The sequence below is a fragment of the Megalops cyprinoides genome, chromosome 21 (genome assembly GCF_013368585.1).
Source record: "Megalops cyprinoides isolate fMegCyp1 chromosome 21, fMegCyp1.pri, whole genome shotgun sequence".
NCBI lineage: Eukaryota > Metazoa > Chordata > Actinopteri > Elopiformes > Megalopidae > Megalops > Megalops cyprinoides.
The window spans coordinates 4,333,846-4,360,227 of record NC_050603.1 but is presented as its reverse complement, the minus strand read 5'-3'; the positions used below and the strand labels follow the sequence as shown (position 1 = coordinate 4,360,227).

At 49.6% G+C, this 26,382-nt stretch overlaps 1 long non-coding RNA gene across 1 annotated transcript in view; it reads left to right on the top strand.

Moving 5' to 3' along the window:
- Nucleotides 1–26,382, top strand: part of LOC118796346 — a 79,146-nt gene that overhangs the window by 37,203 nt on the left and 15,561 nt on the right. The window contains exon 3 of the long non-coding RNA XR_005005888.1: nt 26,150–26,382. This is a non-coding gene — a long non-coding RNA (uncharacterized LOC118796346). The remainder of the gene's footprint in view (nt 1–26,149) is intronic.

Sequence of the window (26,382 nt, the reverse complement as noted above, 5' to 3'; positions counted from 1 at the left end):
GGCATTTGTTTATGTTCTGGGGAGAGTGTGGGGCTGCCAAGGACAGACCTGCGTGTCCCTTTGATCAGATAACGTGGTTGTGCCGCTCTGAAGCCGAGCGCTGCTCTCACCAACATTTGTTTCTGGTACAGCAGGAGGTTTTGTTGTGGAATGAATTCCTGTAAGCTAAAGAGGAAAAATAAGTTCTCTCAAAGGCAGGAAGGGTTTTTGTTTCTTCAAAGTGGACGCCTTCCACAGACAGCGTTATGGGCACATGACAAAAAATTCTGCTTTGACGCTTCAAGGTTCATCATCGTCCTACCCTACTGTCAGGAAGAAGGCTCCTGTGCCTTTGATTCAGAGATTTCACAGTCGGAGGAGAATGAGAGTGTAGTGCATTGTTGAGCTGTGCACACAGTGCAGTACTCATCACTTTGTGGAAAAACTTTGCTTTGTCTCACATGACTGGCCGATATATACAATCTAAGGCTCAGATGAAGTTTTCCATTTTTTAGGTCTTTAACTATGAGAAGAGTAATTGTTACTGTTTGTTTTTTTGCTGATTTCTGAAATTAATTCAGTTGATTTTACTTCTTTATATCTGGTACTGACGAATTTCCCCATGGTTAAAAATATTACTCACCAAAAATTAGTAAAGGGATTAACTTTTATATCTTCCTCAAAGCTTGTAAAGTATGTTGTTTTAATGTCGATTTCCTACTACTGTGAACTTTCAGCAAGGGGTTTACTGACTTTACCAGTCCAGTCAAGTGCAAGGATTGTTGCTTATATATATATATATATATATATATATATATATATATATATATATATATATACATATATATATATGTGTGTGTATGTATGTATGTATATATATATATGTATGTATATATATATGTATTATTATTATATTATATTGCAGCTTGTTTACAGGCTTTGGGTGAATAGCGCAGAGCTCAGCACCAGCGTGACAGCGGGGTGTAGGGATTTGTGCGGGGGTCTTTGTTTTAAAAAGTCGAGATACCAAAAGAGTTTCACTTTTGAAATGGATAGAAATAGCAAATTAAGCCTTTGACATTTAGCTGGGCGAGATGGCAATCTACAGCTTCAGCCAGGTGTGGGACATTTTTCCCGTGAAACGTTGCAGGCCGTGGGTGCGTGAGCGGGATTGAAAAATGCCGTCCCGCTCTGGGCTCTGGACCTTTGTCACCTTGGAAACACCTCTAAAAAAATGATTACTTTCCTTGCCTGTCAGCTGGAAGGGAAGTAATGGTATTTGGCAGCTTCATGATCAAGCGAAGGCGACTTTAGAAGCCCTCTACCTGCACATCGGGCAGCTTTGCGATCCCATTGTGACATTACCTTATATTACATTACGTTACCTTATTTTACTTTACGTTACATTACCTTATATTAAATTATATCCTTTCTTAAAGCTGGGTGTACACTAAGGCAGTTCAGGTTAAGCAGCTTGAGTAAGGGTACAACAACAGTGGCCCACCTGGGAATTGAACCCTTCCCCCCGTGCACACACACTCAGCCACACCTCACCCCAGCCCCTCCCCCTTCCCAAAACACAGAGCGAGTTCCTGTGGTCGTGGGAACCAACTGAAGTGGCTTAGCTGGTTATGCGGGCGTCCTGATCACTCTCCAGAAATTGTTACCCCCCGTGAATCAGTCACGCCTTTTTTTTTTTTTCTTTACCCTCTGCCTGGGTGAAACTCCTGCCGTTGTAGTATTTAAAACAATATGTGCTGATTTGTTTACAGTGCAGAGGCTTGCTCAGGGCTTGTACTCGTAGTCCTCTCACACAGCTAGGTCAGCGATTCAGCCTCTGTGCCTCCAGGGCTCTCGGCATTGTCCTATCCGGGATTCAAACCCGCAGCTTTGGACGCAAGCCCAGTGTGTTTAAGCGCTGTGCCCCAGCTAAGCAGGTTGCTCATGCTGCAGCATGTCACTGGTGGAGTGTAGGAAGGCACCAGTGGCACACACCTGGCCCCATGGCAGTTTGGGGTTATTGTTCGCCATAATTACCAATCTGTAGTGACTGCAGTACGGGATTTGATGGGCGATTGCACAATTTAAGTGTTTTGTTTAACCGTCGTTGGATGAAATTTTACAAGACTCTACTCGCTCACTGTGCAATCAGTCATTTCAGAATGCCAGTCTTCGTGTTTGGCTTTCCGGTCCGATACATGACCCAACAGCAGCTTCGGTTTACAGTTATATTTGTGTGTAATACCGCACGCACGCACGCACGCACACACACACACACGCAGAGTGCAGCGGTGTGTCCGTGTTTGCTAGCCGCGGATGCCAGCGGTGGTTCTGGGAGGCCGTGGGCCTCCGTCTGGCTGATGAAAGCATGGTGGGTCCCTGCGGTGCCGTTTCTCCTTGGTGCACAGTGTGCTTCACATACTGATGCGAGTCAGGCGAAAGCAAAGCCTGCCGGAGAGCGCTGGAAGGCAGGGGTCAGGCACCGGGGTCCGGCCGGCCTCCCACCGCAGCGGGGATCTCTCTTTTGCTGGAGACAGCAGCTCCAGGCCCCACCAGCTAAATCTGGTTAGTGTTTCAGTGAGATCAGGGCCTCACACATCAGCTATTTCCCCTCTCCGGTCTGCTTCACTGAACAACAACATGCCCTACAAACAGCATATTACACTATATATACAGTACCAGTCAAGTTTGGACACACCTACTCATAGAAGGGTTTTTCTTTATCTATTTTTTTTTTACTATTTTCCACATTAAGAAAAGCAGTAGAGACCTCAATGAGACATCAACTATGAAATAACACAATTGGAATTATACAGTGACGAAAAAAAGTGTTAAACAAATCAAATATATTTAAGATTCTTCAAAGCAGCCAAAAATATATATTTTATAATAATTTATTGGAAAAAATTCATACATAGGCATCAATTTCACTGTTTATATTTGTCTAAGAAACAAGTTTCAAGCATTTAAGCATAAGCCTTTAGATCAAAATGTCTTTCAATGCATGTTTCCCATTATCTTAATCAGGTGTGTCCAAATTTTTGACCGGAACTGTGTATTGTAGTGTATATTTGCAGGTATACATGCTATGCCTGTGCATAAATGAAAGGCAGTAATTAATATGTATTGTAATTACTGAGAGAGGCCTGTGGACCTCCAGGGCCAGACCCCCCGCTTCTCTAATCCCCCCTGGATGAGGCCCCTCCTCCTGGCTCGCCTCTTATCAGCAGGGCCCTGCTGGATCAGTGAGCAGTAAATGCAAAGGTTACATCTCGAGGAGAGGACGTGGGAAACTTCCTGTCAGGAATTCACACTCACTAATCAGAGCTGCGTCTGCAGAACCGCATTCAGCATGTGAGATATGTGTGTGCCTTGCGCTTTTTATATTAGTTTTATTACATTATTTTTTATCGTTATTTATATCTGAGTCATCCCAGATGAAATCTGAGACGGTCTTGTAACAAAACCTGCTTTTTGTAAAAGCTCGTGTGCTCAATGTAAGCTGACTTCTGCCAGCTCTGTGCTCTGCGCTCTGCTCTGTGCTGAGCTCACATCTCCTCTGCAGAAACCCTGCTGTGAAATTCGGGGATTTCAGGGCTCAAAAGGAAACCCCTTCCTCCCCCCCACCCGATGAAAAGCAATGGCTTGAATTCCTAGTGTTTTACCCTGGCTGAGTCCCATGTCTGCGCAGGTCCGCTCGGGTCTCGGACGCTCTCATGTTGAAAAGGGCACATCTGAGAGCAAACAGAACCAGGAATGAGAGGGAATGGCGGGGCTAGTCTCAAGGAACTGGGGTGAACGGTCGCTAGGGAAACAGCGAATAAGTGCCCGCGTCCCACGGCCGTGTTCCGCTCGGCTTCAGCCTCGCTCCACACCCTCTCAGGCTGGGGTGTAGGGGTGTAATGTTTCTGAAAGGCCATGCTGTTCTTAACAGACATTTTCCCCCTTTTGCAGTTTCCTCTCCATTGCCCTCGGTAATGGTCAGCCCGTGTGTCGGCAGGCAGTTTATTTCGGGGCTCCCGGCACGCTCTGTCACCGCCGGGCCCGGTTCTCGGTGACCACGGGGCCGATGCTCTGTGACCCGTCTCCACATGCCGAGCCGCCGTATCCATGGCGATGCCACGCGCACCAGCTGGCGGTGCCTCTCCCCTCAGGGCATCTTAGAATCCGGCAAACTGCGGTCGGCCTGGGCAATTCAGCCGAAAGCCACAGCGTCCGGGAACTCAAAGTCCCGGGAGTCTCTTCTGCATCCTGGGAAAACGACGATAAAACGTGAGGGGAGGGTGGGGGGTCATATATTAAATGAATAGCGTCATTATATTAACATTATTGTCATTTTAGTGGATGCTCTTATCTAGAGTGACTTACATAGATTACAGTTACTACGTTACCCGTTTATACAGCTGGATATTTACTGAGGCAGTTGGGGGTTATGTACCTTGCCCAAAGGTATGGCAGCAGTGTCCCTGTGGGGAATCGAACTAACAACTTTCCGGTTATGAGCCCTGCTCCTTACCGCTATGCAACACTGCTGCCCTGTTATATCACCTGCTGCATCTTACGCAGCGAATCATCACTGGTTACTGTGTGGAGTGTGACGCCACGCGTGCGAATGCGGAGGCGAAACGAGGCGGGCTCGGCCCGCACCGGCGCCGAGCGGAGCCGCCGCGGCCACGTCTCCATGGAGGTCCTGTCTGCGTGATGCCGTTCTCTCTGCCCAGGCTCCAAGTCTCTGCGGACGGGACCAGGCCAAGGTCCCGCAGACAGCAGTCACGGGCCAGCCGTGCCCCCAGACAGAGAGAATGAAGCTGTCAGGAGCGCGGCGGAATCAGTCCGCCCGTGACAGGTGTCTCGCCGTGACAGAGAGCGAAAGTAGGGCAGCTCTCTGAAGGACGTTGGCGTGACGTTAAAGCCACATCAAGAGCCGACAACCTGGCGCTTGTTCTTCAGAACAGATTCAGTACATCAAGTCCTCTGTCCTCAGGGCTCTGGGTGTCTGCCTTTCTCCATCTTCTGCTTTCTTGGGCAGACCTTTGTGCCCTGTTGGAACCCTCGGTCATGCAGGGAGGTGTTAGTGGTGGGTGAGGTGCTCACTGATGGTTGATGTTACTGTGAAAATAGGAGTTATTTATTGGTTGACATAAGTCAGTGATTGACAGCTCTTTGTAGCCCCACGCATTCCTGGATTTAGGAAGCGTTTCTGTGTCACATCACTAGCGGTTGGCTTTCCTTCTCCAAGAAATCGAACCGTTTACAAAGCAAGTTTGGTGCCCGTGTTCTACAAATAAAAACCAAAGGGGTGTAACGAGCTTCTCCGCAACTCATTTGATGTTTTATTGCTTCCCTATTTTTAGACTTCAAATTACTCATTAACAAACATGTTTTGGCTTTACTCATTCTAAATATCATTGATCTGTAGTGTTGAAGACAACTGCGGCCAAAAAAAAAGAATGTTGGCGTGTTTGTAGTTTTTTTTTTTTTCGCAAGTGTAATAAAACTTAAGATGAAAAGTTGAGAGGCTCAATGAGCCCTTTTCACTTTCATCTTGTTTTCTTCTTGAAGTGATTTCCTTATAACTGAAGACTTAGAGAAAATGCCACTCCCTTCTCTCTCCTATCGTACATTCCACCAGCTGAACACGGTCATGGTATTTTAGTCTGTATCACCATAAAACGTCAAACCAAACACTTTCCCCGGGTTTTATTTTCAAATTCCAGTTGGCTTTCTCCTGCACAACTCCAAATGACCCCTAACTTCCACTGGGACACACATGTTAATGATGAACGCAGGGTAGAGGCCCGCTGTTTGTCAGAGAACAGCCTCTGGCGCCCTGCAAGAAATGGAATAAACAAATGCAGAGAGAATGAAAATGACCTCACCTGCCGAGGTATTTCCCTGTGGTCTGCCTGTGTGCTGTGAGGCCTGGCCTGTGGTCTGCCTGTGTGCTGTGAGGCCTGGCCTGTGTCCTGCATTCTCTGTGCTCTGACTCCTGGCCTGTGTCCTGTGTTCTCAGTGCTCTGACTCCTGGCTGTGTCCTACATTCTCTGTGCTCTGACTCTTGACCTGTGTCCTGCATTCTCTGTGCTCTGACTCTTGACCTGTGTCCTGCATTCTATGTGCTCTGACTCCTGGCCTGTGTCCTGCATACTCTGTGCTCTGACTCCTGACCTGTGTCCTGCATTCTATGTGCTCTGACTCCTGACCTGTGTCCTGCATTCTCTGTGCTCTGACTCCTGGCCTGTGTCCTGCATTCTCTGTGCTCTGACTCCTGGCTGTGTCCTGCATTCTCTGTGCTCTGACTCCTGGCTGTGTCCTGCATTCAGTGCAGTTGTACACATTCCCCTAGTAATCCCCGCCTGATAAGACATGCAGGAATTTGGTCTTTGCCAGTTTAACCAAAGATATTGCACCATTATCACATTCTTTTTGCAAAGGCGCTGCAATATCAGGCCACTGCTTGTTTTGTGGTAATGATGCCGATAAGAAGTTAGTCATTGCTTGTGCGTGGCTCTTAAACCATCTTTTGTAATGACAGGATCATTCTCAAATATTTAAGTGCTCTCACGCTCCTCAAACACGGCTTGTTTTGAACATTTGGAGAGCAATTGGAGATTCTCAGCAAGTTGTGTTCCATTTCATGTGAAAATTATCCTAATTATCCGACATTACCACATTCTCCCTCGCCCACACGTCTGCCGGCATTACACGTCCAACTCTAGGGTGTTTTAACTAAATGGACCATCAACACCCTCACAACCCCCCCCCCCAGTCCTGTGCTGGGGTAATGAAGGCTATCGATTTGTGTTGCTAGGGTTCCTACCCCTCACCTCAGTTTCAAATGACACTCCGTTGGTCTCCAGTGTTGTGATGGTGATGCTATTGTGAAGTTGTTTGCACATTCTTCCCACTCTACTGCAACACCCCTTGCTGGAAAAGCAATACTTGTTAATGATATTTTAATATATATCATATACATTACAGAATATATTCAGGACAGGCAATTTCATATATGCTATTGTGGTGGCTGTATCAAAACTATATTATACTGTACAATATCTGTTTGCAATTACACAAATGGCGGTGTGCGTGTGTTATGATTAAGTCAAGAATATATTGCCTGATATTGGATTTCACTTATTGAATGTATTACATTTTCACATGGGAGTATTTCTGCATCTGAAAAACGGCAGAGGTAATCTTCATAAGGGAGTGTTTCTGGATCTGGAAGGCATTAGATTAGCGGAGAGATTAGCATTAGATGGAAATAGCATTAGATAGCATTGAAGTGCCATCACAAATCAGCTGAAGGCTCTGGCCAGCCGCGGCAGCCTGACACAGACAAAGACAGATGGGGCCATCCCGGGACATCAGATGATGAATTAGGGGGACACGGGCGCCCCACTCCTTGATGTAGAAGAGCCACCTGGGGGGCACATCACTCTTTGTGTTCGGTGGGGATGGCTGTAATCTCTCCACCAGCTCGAGGGACCGGATCCGGCAGCCGGCAGGCGAAACGGTGCTGGTGTGTAGAGCAGGCTGGTTTTTGAGAGAACCGGGCCCTCGTTACACTGACGGCTGTGCGACCAGTCCATTTCCACTGCTCTGTAGTGTAGACTCAGTGTAGAAGCCTGGACTCACTTCACTCCGGGCTTCCAGCTGTCAGTGAAGGAAGGGGGTGTGGTGGGACTGACGGGGGTATGAGTACACAGATACACACTCACTCGCAGACTACACACACACAGATACACAGACATGCGCACGCGCTTGCAGACGTACTCACATTGAGTGCACGCACGCGCACACACACGCGCACACACGCGCACACACGCGCACACACGCGCACACACACGTGCGCACACACGCGCACACACACGCGTACACCCACAAGCTCTAATACTCATATTGCATGCACACACAAGCACACACTCACTTTGAGATGTAATCATATTGCGCGCACACACAGACATGCGCATGCTCACAGTCACTTAAATCCTTTGCATATACATGTGCACCCACACAGATGCACACACCACCGTTATACACACATACACACTGACATGTGCGCACACGCTCATATCACTGTGTGGGTATTCTCTCGTCTAATAATGTTTTTTTTTCTTTCCATGACCTGCGGACCTGACTCTTTCTGCATCTCGGCGTCCTGCTTCAGGTATGTTTACCTGAAACTAAAGCCTCCTGTAGTGCTCTGTGATAGGGTATATGCAAATGAGTGCCAGTCCTGCTTCAGACCACACGTAATGACCTGAGCAGGTAGATTTACATTTCAGGATCCATTTGCATAGCATGCCTTTTTATCCAATCATGTTCCGGGCTTACAGGGCTACGCCTTCAACGTAGTACTGATCACCAGATAGTGGAGCTGTCTGGTAGAGGAAATTAAGGTGCCTAACTGGGATCTGATCTCTTGTCAAAGGGGTAAACCCCAAAGCCCACGCTGGGGTAGCTCACCAGCTCCCCCAGGTGTTCAAACCTCCAACCAAAAATGAACCAATACAGACAGACAGACACACACACACACACACACACACACACACACACACACACCAAAACCTGCTGCCCCTCACACATGTGTGCAGTGATAAGTGTTGTCCCCAATTCTATTCACGCATGTGGAGGTATACATGTGGCTTTTGCACTGTGGTGGGCCTCCTGTGAGCTGGAATATTTGTGTGTGTGTGCGTGCGTGTGTGCGTGCGTGTGCATGTGTGTGTGTGTGCGCGTGTGTGTGTGCGCGTGTGTGTGTGTGCGCGTGTGTGTGTGCGCGCGTGTGTGTGTGTGCGTGCGCGTGCGTGTGCGTGTGTGTGCGTGTGCGCGTGAGTAAGAGAAACTCAGCTCCTCTCCCAGCGTGAGTTGGCTCAGTTCGGTGCTCTCTCTCAGTGGGGGGTGTGGGGTGCTCCAGCTGCTTCACCAGATAAACCCTCCCTCCCCCCGCAACACCTGCGCACCCCGTCCCCCAAAACTGTCAGCAGAAAAGAACCTGCTTCGTCAGTGCAGTGCAGGCGAATGTGAACCGCTATGGTGATACCGTTGCTGTCCCAACGGGCCCTGGAGAAATGGAAATCGTGTGGATACAGTGTGCTGGGAGACTGTAAAGCCCCATACCTGGCCCACACCACGACCACGCCAGGACCATGCCTGGTCCACGCCCTGCCCACACCTGACCCATACCTGGCCCATACTTTGCCCCTACATGCCTATATTTGGCCTATACCTGACCCATACCTGGCCTATACTTTGCCCATATCTGGCCCATATCTGGCCCCTGGCCCAGAGGAACAGAGGGAAATTCATCCCCTCCACATAAAAATGCTCAGCATCAGTTCCAGCCGCGTCTGTGTGCGGCGCGCGCTCTGAACTCTGCAGCTTCTCTCCGGTGCACTCAGGGGTTTAGGGCTGGAACAGGGAGCGCAGGATTCGATGTTAAAATCACACCTGCGTGGCCGGCTGCAGGCGGGCCGGGATTGGGGGACCTCTCTCTCTGGGGGGGCCGGATTCCCCGGTAATCTGATATTCGGAAGAAGGATTACCGGCGGGGCAAATCCTTTTCCGAATCTCATCCAGGCCGTCCGGGAAACCCCTCAGTGCGATTCCTGGGATTAGTCTGAGTCTTGTGAACGCGGGTGCGAGGGCTTGGGGGGGGGGCGTTGGGAGCGCGTCCCTCTCTGTCACACCAGCCCTGCATTGCATTCTGCTTTGAATTATGGAACATCAGCACTGTGACGGGTCACTGAGTATCTCGCTGCCCCCCGGGGGGACCCCTCTGTGTCACGTGTCACGGCCGCAGTCCACCCCAGGTTGCTGAATTCACAATATGCCGGCCTGGGGCAGTGTAATATTTCCCTCCCCGGCGCAGGGAATTGATTACCTGATGAAAGCGCTATGCAAAGGTCAATAAACAGCTGCCTGGTTGTGCCGCGGCGTGGTGGAAAGGAAATTGTGTCGCTGTGCTGGGTGGGACAAAGGGTGTGCGGCCATATGCCCGTCAGCCCTGTGGCGTTGTGGGGGGAGGGGGAGGGGGGTCTTTTTTGGCTGTCGCACCTCCAGCTGACCTGCCAATGTCATTGAGTTTGTGATTGCCCCACCATGCGGGTTTGGGGTGGGGGGGGTGGGGGGGGGTGGGGGGGGTGGGGGGGGTGGGGGGGGCTGTAGAACGTCTGAAGCATATGTGCTTCTGCTTTCCCCGTAGAATGTCTCTACAGAAAATAGGCAGTATAAGCTGTCTCTGAGCTCTATGTCTGACTGTCTCTCTCTGTGACCGGCTGTTTCTATAACTGTCTGTGTCTAAAACTGTCTGTTTCTATAAATGCCTTTGTCTATGAGTGTCCCTTTCTATATCTGTCTTTGTCTATGACTGTCTGTTTCCATCTTGGCCTTTGTCTGTGACTGTCTGTTTCTCTGACTGCCTGTTTATGTAACTGTATGTGTCTTTGACCTGCCCGTTTCAATGATTATACGTGTCAGTGACTGTGTGCTTCTATGACTGTCTCTTTCAATCTTTTGAACTGTCTGCTCGGCTCCCCAACCACTAGATCACACTTCTGCTCTGTGATGCTTGATGATTAGGACATCTGGGGTCTTGATGCTGGCCAATATTCTGAAGAACATGTAGTTCCAGCCTTATTAACCCAGGTCAGGCCCATGGGGAAAATGAGGTGTGAAATGAGCCGCTCGCCCCAGCTGACAAGGCCCGCTGAAAGTGTTGAGGGCGGAGAGAGCCGCTCATTTCGGCTCGCCCCTGTCAAATTCGCGATCAGGTGCCCCCAGCTGGGGTCCCGTAGGCCAGCAGGATCTTGCTACTGGGAGCAGAACATCTATTTTTCCAGTAAAGACAGCGACCAGTTCAGCGTGGTGGTGAAGAGCCCAGTTGGAATGAAAGCCTACAGATACTGATACCCTCCAGGACCAGGGCAGGGTAGGCCTGCAGACACTGTGGTCCTGTAGACACTGCAACCCTATAGTAACAGCATTGAATAGCCTCACACTCACTGCAGCCAGCCAAGACCAGGGTAAAGCAGCAGGGACCTTGACCTTATAATGCCTGAAGGGAGGCAGTGCAATCCCTGGATCGCCTGGCGTGCACCAAGGTGACAGTCCTCCCCCTCACCTGTGGAGGCTTCTACTCTCTCACCGCGATCGAGTGCGGAGATGCGGGCGGCCCATCAAAGCCACGGAGGCGCAGCCCGTCAGATCGCGGCCGAGACAAAGGAAATGGGCGGGGCGCATCAGAGATCCCCACAGATGCTTGGAGCAGGTCCAGCGTGCCCGCATCAGATTTAATCAATGCGAACCTGCCACTGGTGGACCCACCCTGTCACCGTGCGGTCCCCCCCTTCCCCTCTCTCTCTATAAATATTGATGACTCTCTGGCAAGCATCCAGTGCTCTCCAGTCTGCAGATACCCTGTGCAGATTCTCCCTCTCTCAATCTCTCTCTCCCTCCTTCTCTCCCTCTCTCTTCCTCTCTCCCTTCCTCCCTCCCTCCCTCCCCTTTCTCTCTCCTTCCTCCCTCCCTCCCTCCCTCCCCTTTCTCTCTCCTTCCCTTTAACTCTCTCTATTCCCTTTAACTCTCCCTCTCTCTTCCTCTCTCCTTCCCTCTAACTCTCCCTCCCTCTCTCTATCTGTCTCTCCCTCTCTTTCTCTCCCTCTCAGTCTTTGTTTCCCGTTTGCTTTAATAGTGTGACGAGAATGCGTTTGTGCTGCCAAAGTATGTGAGAGTCAGAAACAAGGGGACGCTGGTAGTCTAATGGCAGGAGAGGAGAGGGAGGGATCATCTACAGTGATAAGCAAATGAAATTCCACTCTCTTTTACAGCTTCTGTTTTTCTCTTCACCTCATTCTCTCGCTCTTTTCTCTCACTTCAAATGAGTCCTTAAATATTTGCTGCTTAAACAAATGGCCCTCCTCTGGCCCCAGTGGAAGCTTATCTGAGGCCAGGTACAGGATATTTATAGGGATGCTTTGTCCCAGAGCTAAACCTGCATGCCATCACTCACAAATTTAACCCTTACCGAGCCCGGGGTCGTTAACTCCCAGTGTATATAAATCATTGAATGCTATTAGGGACTTGCCTGGGAGCGAGGAGGAGTAACCACGGAAACCAGACTCCCGCCGGGCAGCCTGTGTATCTCTTTCGAGTCCTGCGAGGTCCCGTCACTCCGGTTCAGCAGATAGGCATTCAGCGGAGGCTCTTCAGGCTGAAATTGAGGAGGCTGAAAACTGACCTTTAAACCGCTAATGTCCTCAAACTGTTATTGATGGCTTTGTGTGATTAACCGGAGTGTCAGTTTAAGTGAGAAGGAGCTGACTCCCTTTTTTTGCGATGGCACGTGTGAGCGCTGCATTTCTGTATTTTATGTAACACAGCCTTACAATAACAAGGAGATTGGGTTATATTAAATCATTTTGATGACATGAAGGTGTCTTCATGCCATCAAAGGTGAAGGCGCGGCTGGAACTGATGCTTGTTTTAACTTAATAAGTGAACAAAACCGAAACTAGACTATTGGCAGACAGCTAATCCCAGTTTAGTAAACAGTTTATTAAACAGCTCACAGTGTGGAAAACACTGAAAATAACCACACAATCACTTAGTAAGACAGTTTTCAAAAGCTGGGCGGAGAAGAGCAGACTAGCCGATCAGAGGGGGTCACCAGTCTGGGAGATGTGTGCTGGTTGGCCAGCTGGTTCTGTGAGATCTCTGAGTCCTGACACATTGAACACTCACCACTAAAGCAGCTGCTTCGGCACAGGAAAAGTCCTTCTTTGACTTCTTTGCCTCTTTTTTTTTTTCTTCTTCAGAACAGAAAAAGTGAGTCAGTGATGAAAAAGAGAGAAAAACATGAGCTAATCCCAAACCGCCGCCAAGGCTGCGCAAATCTGTCAGTGCTAAGTGTTTAACAGCCAATAAATCTGACATTATAGCAGGCCTGCTAGGGTACGAAGAAGGCCACCAGCTTTTTTTTTTTTTCTTTGCCTCATCTACAGCTATGCTGTTAGCTCTACTGAGCTGGGCCGCCTCGTTCCGCTCCTGTAGAGGTTTTAAAGACATGAAAGGCGAGGTGTACACCTCAGTGACGCGGTGGGCCAGTTGGAAGGCGGGTCTAATTTTATGGAACAGGAGCTCATCATTTTACGGGTGGAACTGTGCAAAGTGACTCTGAAACTTTTCATCCGGGACTGAGGTGTTTCTGTGAGACCAGGAGGAGGTAACAAAGCATGACCTTAGCATGGCATCTGGCAGTAAGGCAGGGTCAGTGTAAGTTCAGGTGGGCTTTTCCTGACCTCGCCAAACCCCGAAGCACTTTACCAGAATTATAGCCGGCGAAAGGTGAGCGTGCCTCGTAGTGAAAGGAAGGTTAAGCTGATGTCCTCTGTTCACCTGTAGTTTGGAATGAAGTGTGGTGGTATGAAAGACAGTCCAGGTGTTGACAGCAGTGCTCTCTGAATGCTCTCAAGTTGTCATGAACAGATTTGAACTGAGTTTCCCTCCTTGGACTGCACTTCAGTGCAGAGCGTTACATTAGCGTTCATCAATTACCTCACTTTGAAATGGGAATTGTGTTTACACTTAACACGGCCAGTTTTATACTTGGTGACGACTAAAAGAGTTGAAATAAAAGGGGGAAAAAATGTTAAAAAAAAAAAAGAAACCAGTTCATGCTCAGAGTTTTCCTCTGTAGTCCAGCCCTCTTCCTGTAAGCGTAAATCACTCCTCTGCAAAAGTATGTTGTTAGAGCAAGTTCCTCACATTAGGTTTTTTTTTTTGCAATGGTTTCTAGTTGTTTACAACTAGAACTCGTCCTTAACACTATAATTAAGTTGTTGCCGTATCAGCCTGGTGAAAGAACGCCTCGGTGCAGGAAACACCACCTCGGCTCTTTGACGGATTTGCATGGCTCGCATTTCCTTACTTTGAATTCCCCCGTTGGCGGCGTTAAAGTCACGGACACTAAGCGCAATTTACGACCGCATTCCAAAACTGCAAGATCACCATGAGAGCAGAGGTGCCAGACTGTGGGTGGGGGGTGCGTTTGGGTTGTGGTTGCCTCATGCTCCAAAGAGCAAGAGAAACAAAAATCAATAGCCCAAAATGGGACACTGTTTTGGGTTTACACTTTACACCTTTGACAGCAAAGACATCTCCTTTGAACTGTGAAAGGGCCCATTAGGCAGTGACTGCAGGAAGCGCGGGGTCGATGGTGACCTTTCAACTGGATGCATCAGTACATTGTCATTCTTTCACAGCTAGGATCAGATGGAGGGTTAAATGGCCAATGACCAGTGCAGAAAAGTAATGTAACTCCGAAAGGTGGATTTAGAGACACAATAACTACTCAAGTCAGAGATCTTTTCATCTACAGAACGCAAAAATGGGTTTCGGAAGGGGATTATGGGATGTTTTACATGCCACAGAACAGTGAAATTGTAAATAAAGTGAAGAAGACGACAGAAAAATGTAGAAGGATTGAGAGTCCCTTTCGAAAATGACAGATCTGCACGCGAACAGAATGTTCTGGCATGGGGCGATTCGGGAGGCGGCGGAAGAGATTGCTCACGTACGCAGGTGCTCGGGAACACGATAGGGGCGAGAGAGAGTTCAGCTCTAATCAAAGATTACCCCGTGTGTGTGGGTCGGAGTAGAGGACGAAGCTGCCCCTGTTGTGTCTGCATTGCAGCTCTGACCTATCTGTCCCATCTGCGCATACGCTGAGTCCCCCCCCACCCCCCCCCCCACGGATTACCATCACAGGCGGTGTTTACATGGTGAGAACACACGATAAAAACAAAAGAAAGGGTCCACAGGTAGAACAGGCCGGGCGAGGGCTGGATAACCATCAGCCGTGTCGCTCTGAAAGGACTTCACAGGTCCTGCGCTAATTCCAGCAGCAAAGGAACCGGTTCGGCTCACAATGGATCCAGTTTCTGTTTTCGTCATGTCAGCCACAGAAAGAGAGAGAGAGAGAGACGCTTGAAAGGCCTGTGGTTAAGATGGGACTCCTCAAAACATTGCGTGTCTGTCAGTGCTTACATCACAAATTCCAGACAGAGACCTGTAGACCGAGGCCTTCAAGGAAGCTGCTTTCGTGAGATGGCGTGCTTATGATGCGTGCGCAGGAACATGTCGCTTAAGTAGAACGGCATCGCACAACTCCGTCGCCCTGCGGTCGTTTCCGTGGTGGGACGTCACCGTCACCGTGATCCTGGATTACCGCTTTTAGCGGCGTGAGCCCTCCCCTGTTCTCAGGCACACTCGGCGGCCAATCAGGACGGGCCCGGAACACGGGGCCACCCCGATCTGAGCAGGTGCCGAGGCAGGAGGGGAGGGTAGCGGTAATCGTTTTGGACATGGGACACGGAAGATCAAGATCAAGGAGAAGAGCTCCCCTAGGGCACAGCATTGAGCCGCCGGTTTAGCTGAGAGGGACAACCGGGATCCCAAGAGGGAATTATTTAGCGCTGCTGCTCCTGCTGACGCTTGCCTTATATTCCCCGGCGGACACGTTGGGGCCACCTGTGGAAGAGCGGCGGCTATTTTTCGCCACACTTGATGCATTTTCCGCCGGCTTTTACAAGCGCACAAATCAGTTAGAGTGGGCATATGTTTGTAAGTGCTCTGAGTGGGCATGCATTTATACGGTCAGTGAACTTAATGTGTGTCCAAATGTATCTTAGGAAACCAACACCAGCGGTATGCAAAGCGGAAAATGCTGCATGGGCAAAAGCCCGCCACCCGTATTCCCATCATCCCGCTCCATTGTCCCATTGTTATTCATAGTCTGCAGCTCCAGGTGTCAACTGTACAATCCCGGCGGCTTGGGGGGGAGATTTGCGTTGCTCTGAATATAGCGTATTATATTGTGCTGAATTCATCTCCGAGGCAGTAAATCCTGGCATTGTGAATATTCAGCCCAGGTTATTTTCACAGAGTGAATAAATTCCTTGGCATTGATATAGCCTGAATACATATTCAGCCGAGACGGTACAAAAAAAAATTGATTGGTGGTGGTATACGTTTTACTGGGCTTTTTGTGTTTCTTTGTGAGGCAACGTGTCTGTCCGGTACCGGGAGTCGGAAGCAGCGCTGTCCTGCGCATTCTTCGCTCCTCCGCTAACGTGCTAAATCGAGCATTCAGCACTTTCTCCCTCCCCGAAGAGGCTCCTCGGCCAGCACAGGTGCTTCTCCTGGCTACCTTCCGGTAAGCCTGTGGCTCTGCGTTTGCCCTGAGGGACGTTTGGAAATGAGCGGCGCAGCCAGTTTAACCCTCCAATCCCTCCGCCGTCTCTAATCCCTCAGATCCCCTTCAGCGAGTTTCCCAGGGCGCCTCCAAAATAAAAAAAAAGAGAAGAGTCCGAGGCCAAAGCAGCACACTGCAGCAGAATCCCACATTGGCTACAGACCACGGGGTAGTTAAACAGAGGGCCTTTCAGAGTCCGCCCAGTGAGTGTGACGTCAATCAATAGGAAACGGCCCCCGTGTCTGTTGAGTTTAAAGTGAGGAAAATTCCATATCCACCAGTAACTCACAAGCACGTACACACACTCGAGCACAAACGCATGCAGGCATGCATTCGCACGTGCATGCACGGGCAGGCACACTCCCGCACACGTTCACACACACACGCAGCTGGTGCAGTGGTGGCTGGGTAATGACAGCCAGTATGTGGTTTAACCACAAAAAACTGAAATGTCTGCATTCTCTCTTTGACCCACACCGTGTCCCCCATTCAAAAGCACTCTGTTCAGTGCGCAGCAGAGTCCTCAGCAGAGGCTCCGCCCCCAGCATTCAGGTGCAGCATGTGGGCTCTGTATGCATCCCTGCACTGTGGGCCTCCGTGCAGGCCTGACTGAGTGTTTCTGCAAAGGGACACAGCGTGCCACAATGCCAAGGGCAGCCAAAGGGACCTCTCCTTCCTCCGAAGGTGTTTGAGCAAGTGTTAAACCAAATGCTTTCCCTCTCCTCAGACACAGGCACACACACTCTCTCTCTCTCTCTCTCTCTCTCTGTTCCTCTCCTCTCGGCCAGTGTCCCTAACCCACACCTGTCACCTCTAATCCCCCTTCTTTCAATTAACACATTCCATCACCAGCTCTGCGTGCGTGGCAGGCGGGGGTAGCAACCTCATCAGCTGTTGCCCCGGGTGACGCTAACGAAGGGACGGCCGCTCGGCCTCCCCGGCTGCTCCTCAATTAGCGCCATCTCTCCTCGCGCCTGGCTCTCGCTGACATCTTCATATTTTCCCTTATTTTCTCCACCCCCCTCCCCCCCCCCCCACTGTTCCACTGCACAGCACGGCGGCCCTCTTGTCAGAATAGCGCTCTCTTTTAATAAAGACACTGGTTGCTAAATCTGGGCTGTCGGCCCGCAGGTTGCGATGGTGAGGCTGATTCATGATCACCAGCGTTATCGGGTTTTGGGGCTCCAGGCCTGCTTTATGAGTTTGCCAGGGTTCCTCTGTTGCCCCCGGAAACGCAGATCGCGGCAACGTGCACTCCGTGGGTGGGGGCGCGGGAGGGTGGGAGGATGCAGATAATCTTAAAAAATGTGGGTGATCTCAAAGGGCTCTGGGGCTGCTCTCTGGAAAAAAAGTTTTGGTAGTTTACTTCAGCGACATGAATACCATTTTGGAGCTTGATATATATTTGAAGCTTTCTGGGGGAAAAAAAAGTCAAATATATATTTGAAACTGAATCCCCAGGGAAGGTATTTATTCAGACTCACCAAGCGCTCGCAAAGTAAAAGGGATGTTTATAAATGCTTTGTTCATCCGAGCAGACTCAGAGTTTTATTTTCTTTAAGTGGCTTTCTACTAAGTGTCTTTCAAGTCCTCCGCTAATAACTGCGGGGAGTAAGAATTAATTAGCTTAATTACTTCTCATCCTTTATTGACCTCTTACCCAACTCGGAGTTTGGTCTGCAGTCTTTGTCTTCGGTGCGGCGGCGATTAAGAGCAAAGAAACAATTAGATGTTTCTTTGGAGATGGGGAGAAGCTTGCGCTATCAAAAGGGAGACAGATTATCCTATCAGGCCTTATCTCAGATCCCTGCTCCTTTGTGCTGCAGCGTTCGCCTGAAATTAGCCCGGAGATAGAACCCCTCCGTCTGCGTGTTCGACAAGAACTCTTCGCCCCCGTGCAGCCCAGTGCGGGAGGTGGGGAGGGAGGGCGGCGTTTTGTTTCTGGCTGGCCCTCCTCTTTGCACAGTCCCTGTCTTTTACGCAGACTCATTTCACCTGTTTTCCTGTTCAATCTGTAAAAACTTAAAATGGCAGATCCAGCGAGGTCTTCCCCCACCCCCTGTTTTTTTTTTTTTTTGTGCAAATTTATTTTCTGATAACGACGGCTTAGATCCTTACAGTAGGAGAATTAGATCTCCAAACTGAGACGTCAAATCAGGAAAGGCTCGTCGATGTGCACGCTTAAAGGCCCTGAGGGTGTTTAGGTAATTACTCAACCCCAGCGGCAGTTTGCGGGCTCCCCATTAGAGCCAGAAGGGGCCGGTTAGGGTGGGTTTAGCAGGGGTCTAATTGCGTGCAGAAACTGCAACGCTGCAGTTCTCTCTAATCTGCGTGTGCAAGCTTAAAGAGGGAGATTGTGGGGCAACGTGAAGGGGATGGAGGGGGGGGTTCTGGAGGGTCGGTCAGGGCAGCTAGGGGTGGTAAAAGCTAGGGTCACTTTCGGTTATTTCAAAGTGCCGTCACTGCAGTAATGTGTGGCTGGGGAGGGGACAGCAGGGAGCGGGTGGGCAAGAGAGGAGAGGCGGGGGGTGACGGAGGTCACCGTGCCCTGTTTCACACACACGCACACACGCAGGCAAAGACGGGGGACAGAGAGGGGGACAGACACGGGGGAGAGGGGGATGGAGGAAGGAAGCAGAGAGAGGAACAGATTGAGAGAAGCTAGGGAACAGGAGCGTGAAAGATAAAGATGGGAAGAGAGATGGAGAGCGGGGAGAGAGGGAGTCTGAGGCAGGGATTTGTTAGCTCTAATGGATGTGCTCATGTAGCTTGTAGGATCCCCAGCCGCTCAGACGGTCTATCAGCAGGAGATCCGTCTGTGTGGCCTGGCAGCCTGGAATATCTCACACGCACACATGCACACACGCACACACACAGGCTCATACACGCACTCATGCACACTCATATATATTCACTCAGATACACACATTCACTCACATACATACTCATCCACTCACATGAACACACCCACTTACACACATGCATGCACACTCACACTCACACACATACAGTATATGCGCGTGCACACACACGCACACACACGTGCAGAGGTGACAGCAACAGGTTAGCTCAGCAGGGTTTCCTGCTACATGGGTTCCACAGAGAGCAAAGTCCTCTTTGGGCTTTGCTCTATAAAACATTCACTACCATTCTTTTATTTACCTCAGGATTTGCATATATCTTTCCGGCGTGCACATCCGTAAAGACATCGGCAGTGATTTTAAGTCTGCTGGGAAATTTACAACGAAACCCCGGGGAAAACGCTTACTTGTATGAACCAGATGTACAGGACCCTACGGGAATGAACTTCACAAGGTTACAATCACTGATTTAGAAACGCTGCCAACCAAACTCTCTCCCTGGGTTTTACTCCTGTTGAACCAGCCTGAATGCCTTTGTAAGTTTGTGAGGATCAGAAAGCAGTAAGAATCACAGCTTCCACCTTGCCTCATACCATTTCCGAAAGGAGACTGGTACCAGCCGTGCTATAACATCAGGATTCATGCATTTTTCAAACCATCTGCTGTGAGACCCCGTGCAGCCACATGTTCCAGGAAGAGAGTGTTTACGCAGCACGTTGGACTGGATCCATGCTTATGCTGAGTGGGTGGACATCGCGGCTCGGTTCAGCGATTTTTTTTGTTTTTTTTCTGATTTTAATTAGCTTCATCAAACCAGGAATGAAAACGGAACCTGTCTCCTTCCCGTTCCCCTCCTACGTCGAAAAACAAGAACACAGACCCCATAGCAGCCTCGTCCTTTCAGGTACCTACAACTGCCTGCTTGTTCCACGGTGGAGCGTGGCCTAAGTTAATAAAAGACAAGCGCGGTGTTTTGACCTTGGAAAGTGACTTTCTGTGAGTCATCTCTTGGTATACTAGACACCAGACGTCCTTCTTTGAATTGAATAGCTGGTGCAAATAGAGGAACGGTTATTAGATGCCTCCTCTGTGAGGATTATAGCTAATGTGCTTAGTGGTGTTAGAGTCCTGTGGTTTAGCCAGCTACTGTACCTCCAGATAAGAGGCCTTGTGATCCTTTCAAGACTTCATCTCCCCACAGCATCGCCCAATCTTTGCTGATCGTTGCTTATAATCTGAAAGAGGCCAAAGCAATCCATCCCCCCCCCCACCCGCTGTGTTTTTTGTACCCAGCCTTTTGAAAAAGATGCATATCGACCAAGCCTTGGATGCACAGTTTACATGCCTGCATCTTTACCCACAGTGATGATTAGAATGAAGCATCCCTACGAAACAAAGAGTAGTTTGTATGCCCTGTGCCACCTTTAAACTGACACCTGTGATCACGCAGTCTATATCACATGGATGGGTCAGTCCAATTATCTGTATCTACCATCAGCCCATCCATATGATGTAAAGGTCAGGGGGGTGTGTCCCTGAGGTTTAGGTGCCCCAAAATATGCTAATGAGTTGGGCTGTGGAGTACAGGAAGTGTGAGCTGCTCTGAGTCCCCACTGTGGCAAAGGAGTCCCCAGATTGGCCTGTCATTGGTCCATCTGCGCAGCAGCCCTGTCCGTCCGACTGCGTGACGCTCACCTGCGAGGCCTCACGTGGCCTGACTGCTGCTTAATGGACTCGCCCTTCTCCACGGGGTTGTTACCAGCCTGTTCTTTCTGTCTCTCCTTCCTGAACGTGTAATTAGCGCTCCTTTCTGCATGTTATATCCCCGCGTTCCGGAGTAAGTGGCAGAACTCCTCGTACCGACCGGGGTTTGCGTGTGAAGTGTGGCCTAATGCAGCTCGTGTCGAGAAGTGGCCATATGGGTCGAAAAGGACTTGAACTGCTCAGGGCAGCAGACCACAAAGAAAGAAGGAGCTTTGAAAGAGAAACACTGTCATTGGAAAAAAGGACATCATTTGGGCCGGAACGATGCATCTTTTCACCGATGAAAATCCGCCGATAAACAGCTTTTTTAGTACTTACCAGAATTGGCTGTCTCAGGGAAGATAATGCCCAGTAATGTTTTTTTTTTTTTTCCTGGATTTTTCTTGTCAGTTGGCCTGTGTTTATCGCATCTTTCATTTCAAGTGTGCATTTGGCTGACTAAACTTCAGCTGAACAAGTTCCAAGTTCTCATTTTACTTATGATTATGATTATTAGTTTTAGTCCTTGTTCCTTTTTTAGAAGCATGTATTGTTTTATGAGACTTTGTCTATTTTGGGAGATGGGTCCTCCTGCTTCTCTGGAGAATTTCTATTTCAGTTAAACTATATATTCCTTGCCAGAGTACTTAAAAAGCACGTTTTTGCCTTTTTTTTTTTTTTTTTTTACTCAAAATGCTAACATCGTTATATGTTAGCGGAGTGGTGGGTGTATAGGTTATCAGTTCATTTGGTCTCATGGGAGCTGTTATCTTTATCATACCCAAAAATCCCATATCGCTCAAGCTTTAAAAAAACCGATATGAAAATGACTCTGAATCAACATGGCCGATGATATTAACAGCACCTCATCCATAAGCACTGGCATTCTGGATTGTCCCTGAATGACTCATATTTCAGGTGGAGGAGGAGGAAAAAAAGGCGTTGAAATCAGAGGAAGACAAATCACTCCCTTATAAATCTTCCCCGAGTCTCATTAAAGAATCTTTCATCACGATGGAGCAAGAGATGGAGAATCCTCCCCCATAACAAGGAGGTTCTCCTCCTTTAATTCAGGGCGCTGGAAATTAAACATGGCCGACCAATTGTCCCGCACGAAATCCACGCTCCTCATCATCTCAAACCCTGTGACCCACCCTGCTCCCCCCGTCACCCTCCCCCGATACCTCTGGCGCCGGACGGTTCATTTGGGTCACGCAGCTTGTTGCAAATCCTTTGTAGCTGAAGTCACGCAAAGCTTCCTAGATCGTGGAACAGCCTGACATGCACTTGTGATGTTATTTTCCTTCTTTGCTGATATTTTAAGTTATGTCCTCATTGTTATCCCCATAAACAAGCAATCTATGTGGGAATAGAAGAGCGAAAGATGGAGATTTAAGTTTGAATACATGCTCTATTAGTACATGGGGTGCCCTGCCAGGGGACAGCCCCGGTCGTTGAGGTGAGGAGCAGGTGACCTTGCCCCACTTCGGCCTGGCCATTCTGCGTACCCAATCAAATCCTTGCTTTAAGGAATGAACTATGTGACCCTCTCTGATCTAATCCCCCCCCCCCCCCCCCCCCCCTTCCGATGGTCTTCATTATCTGAGCCGTGCTTAACTGGGTGTGGGGGGGGGGGGGGGGGGCGCCAAACCCCCCAAACAGCAGTTCCACCAATCAGGTGTGTGAATACAACAAGATCCCACCTTTTTGTGTTATGTTGGTCTTTTGCACGGTATGCAACAGTACTTTGAGTTCTGTGGCTGTACTTTCACCTCTAAAGCAGAAATTTACCCATCTGCACCACACCTGCTTGGCGCTGATGCCCGTGAGCGAGCCGTGAACGTCCATGTTACGTGCGCCCGGCAGTCTGTTCATCTGGTTCCGCCATCAGCCCGTCCAAATAAGGAAACAATCAGTGGATCTGCATGGTGCCTGATGTAAACTCTAACCCAGTGGTTTTGAGCGGTCAGGTTGAGCCCACATCATATCATAGACCCTATTGCATCAGATGAACACAGAAAGAGAGGGGTCCACATGACACAAGGTCCAAAGGAGGTTGTGTCCATTAAGGGAGAGACACTGTGCCAGTAGACTGCCCCCCTCCCCATGGTGACCTGTGGCAGTGATGCATTCTGGATCAGGGATGCATTTATACGATCAATATACAGGCCCCTCAGAGGACATCCGTGACACAGCCCACTTGCTTGAGGAGGCGATAGGGGCGCAGGGACTGTCAGATCGATGCCTCCACCCCTTTCACAGTAATAGATGTCCCCTGTCCTGACTCAGGCTGCTGTCACATGTCACTCAATCTGCTGTTCCTCGTAACCTGTTACCAAGGGCAACTGGTACGTGAAAGCCAGTGGGGCAAGTGTGCAAAGTGCATCAGATGCACAGAAGACACACACACACACACACACGCAGACAACATGACACAGGCACTGACATACATACACTCAGAGAAATGCTCATACCGATACATAGACACAGACACACACACACACTGACGCACAGACAGAGTCTCACAGACACACGTTCTGCACTCACAAAGCGAAACACATAATTGTACCCTTATTTTTCCAGAAGTGATCATTTCCCATTGAGTTTAATTAGCTCATTATGTCCGTGGTCACAATTGAAGGCAGCTCTCATGGCGAATGCCTCATCCTTGGGGAGTAATTCTGAAAGGACCTGTCGTTCATCTTTTATTCCATTTTAAATTCCACATCTCCATGTGCCGCTCTCTCGCTGTCGGGCCCTTTATTGCTTTCTGAAAATAGCGTGCGAGCCGCTGGCCGTGCCTGCCTTCTTCTCTGCAGCGGGGAACCGCGCTGTGATTGCACATATTAGGCGCGGCTGCTGGGGGCGGGGGCAGGGGGTTGGGGGGGGCGGGGGGGGTCAGCTAACAGCAGGACACCGTCAGGCAAACACACCAGGCATGAGGAGGGAGCCTAATCAACCAGCTTAATTAAATCAAAATCAAAACCCAAGCCTCTTTTTTTAGAGTGTAGCACAGTAATCATAAGAAGGCAGGTGCTACGTCTTTTCTTGATGCACTTCCTGTTCCTCTCGAGGTTGTGATGATCACACAGGAAACGGCTGACGTGTACAACAGAGCTCTCCTGGTCCTCCTTTTACCGGAATGCGAGTCACCCACTGGGTGACGTTGCTACGGTTCATTCGCCTGGTAAACACCCCTCTCCAGGGAGACTCACAAAGCTCACGCTTCTACACACCATTCATGACATGCCACACATTCCACCCATTCATACAGATTGATATGTACTGCTGCACCAAACACTGCCTCCCTAGTGGTGGGATAATGGTTCTGCACCTTGGCACCTGGGTGCTGGGCCAAATATGGGCTACCCTGCCAGTGAAAAGAGCGTTTAACCATAATTACCAGCCTAATAAACCCTAGCAGCATGTGCAAGAGGGGAAATGTCATAACCGTTCATACTCCGAGGTGTTCACTAATGAAGTTAATTGATGTTACAGTAACTCACTCATTGTTTTGCGATGCTTTGGCAGGTGCTGCGGTGTTATGCCAGGTACGACATGGAATGACTTCAATGGCAAACCAACAGGAGACTTATAATTTTGACTTCAGCTGGTTACATAAAGATTTAGACTTATTCTTTTCACCTCCCTAACGGACAGTGATTTATCCAGTTAGGAGCGGCCTGGGACGTGAGACCCGCCCCCTTCTTTGCTAATGAGATGAGGGCCTCGGCCTATGTATTATTAATTCCTCCATTTGGAGAGCCGCGGAGCTCCAGGAGAGTCTGTCTGCGGGGGCCATTGATCACCACGACAGGGCAGCCACAGAAAGGCCTGCCGGCGCTCTGAAACAAACTGCAAATCTGTTAGCTGCTCCAGGGAGGGATAGAGGGAGGGAGGGGAAGGAGGGGAATAATGAGAAGGTGCAAAGAACAGGGAAGAGAGGGGGATGGAGGCAGACAACCAGGAGAGGAGAAGAAGGAGGGAAGACAGGATGGAGGGAGAGTGATGGATGAAGAGTGATAGAGCAAGGGGGGGGGGGGGTGGCGAGGAAAATGAAAGAATGAGTCTGAGGGGAAGCAAGAGGAGGAAGAAGGGGAGGGGAGGGGCAAATGGTGGGTGGGGGGCGGGGGGGTGCCTGGAGATCGTTAAGTCAATGAGGCACCTCTAAACGACAGAGTGCCTCGTTAAGGGGAAGACGTATTTAGGGAAAAGTGTGGCCTCGGGGCGTGCGGCGGAAATTAACTAATAAAGCACTCGCAAGCGCTCCCCACTACCAGGGGGCAGGGAGTGACTGTCATTAAAATCCACTCATCACCCGCTCCCACCTCCCGAGCTCAGCCCCGCGCCACACAGGCCGCGGCCCAGATGGTGCTCTGGCTCTCATTTTAATCGCTCAAACCCACACAACCGCTGACAGATCTGACCCTTTTTTTATCCCGCGGCGTGCCCCCTGCTCTTTTCTGATTCTTTCCACACATCATCAGAGGTCTGTCGCATGGTTTGATCATGGGTCTTCCATGCTTTCCGCATGCTGGCATGCAGTTATTATTACACGCAGGCTTAGTCGCAGTGATAGCGGGTTGGAGTCCATTTTGTCTAATTACATGGTTATTGTATGTAATTACACTGTAGTGCATCAGAGTCCATGTTGTGTAATTACATGGTTTTTGTATGTGGATGGATGCACACAACACTGAATCTGACTGCAGTGAGAACAGTCAGGAGTACACTTAATTACATCTTCAATGGGAGATAATGGACACTGAGGGCAGGAGACCAGGACACCCTGTGGGCAGCAGACCCAAACTGCAGTAGTGAGGAGCGGTGAGCATCGCAGTGAAGCATTGATATAACTGATGCCATCATTCAATCATTTGGGCACAACACGCAGTGAGACCCAAAGGAAGAGAGTAATTGCAAAGGGAGGGGGCTGAGGTCTCTGTCGCGGGACGGGGTCTCTGACGCGGAGCGCGGCTGCCGATGATCTCGCTCTCGAGTCCTCTGCCTGTTTGTAGAAGTGGCAGATGGCTTTGTTTAGGGCTGTTTTGCTTGTGTTTGTCAGGATGTCAGGCAGCAGATTACATTAAGGGCCCCTTCGGCTTCATTTCCGCCTGGTCACGGGGTGGTTGTGGGTCTGCACAGAGCTCTGCTGTCAGTGAAAAGCAGGCCATTGGCCTCTCTGCGGTCTGGCTGTGTGGAAATGCTTCTCTTCAGTCACAATGAATAAATCACTGATTCCAGTGTTTGGTTTCTCTCTCTCTCTCTCTCTCTCTCTCTCTCTCTCTCTCTCTCTCTCTCTGTTCTCCAGGACCTTGCTGAGCCCCGCTGTCCGAACTTGAGTGCATACACGGGGGCCTAACCCCCCTTTACACTTAGCACCACCACCCCTCCAATAACAACTGCAGCTGTAACCAGAGCAACCCGCCTGCTACCACCATAGCTCCGCCCACACCAACCTCCTCACCCTGTGAGAGCTGAAGGCAACAGTAATTGGCTGATTGTACATCAGTGCTTACCATCACAACTGGCACAGACTGTACA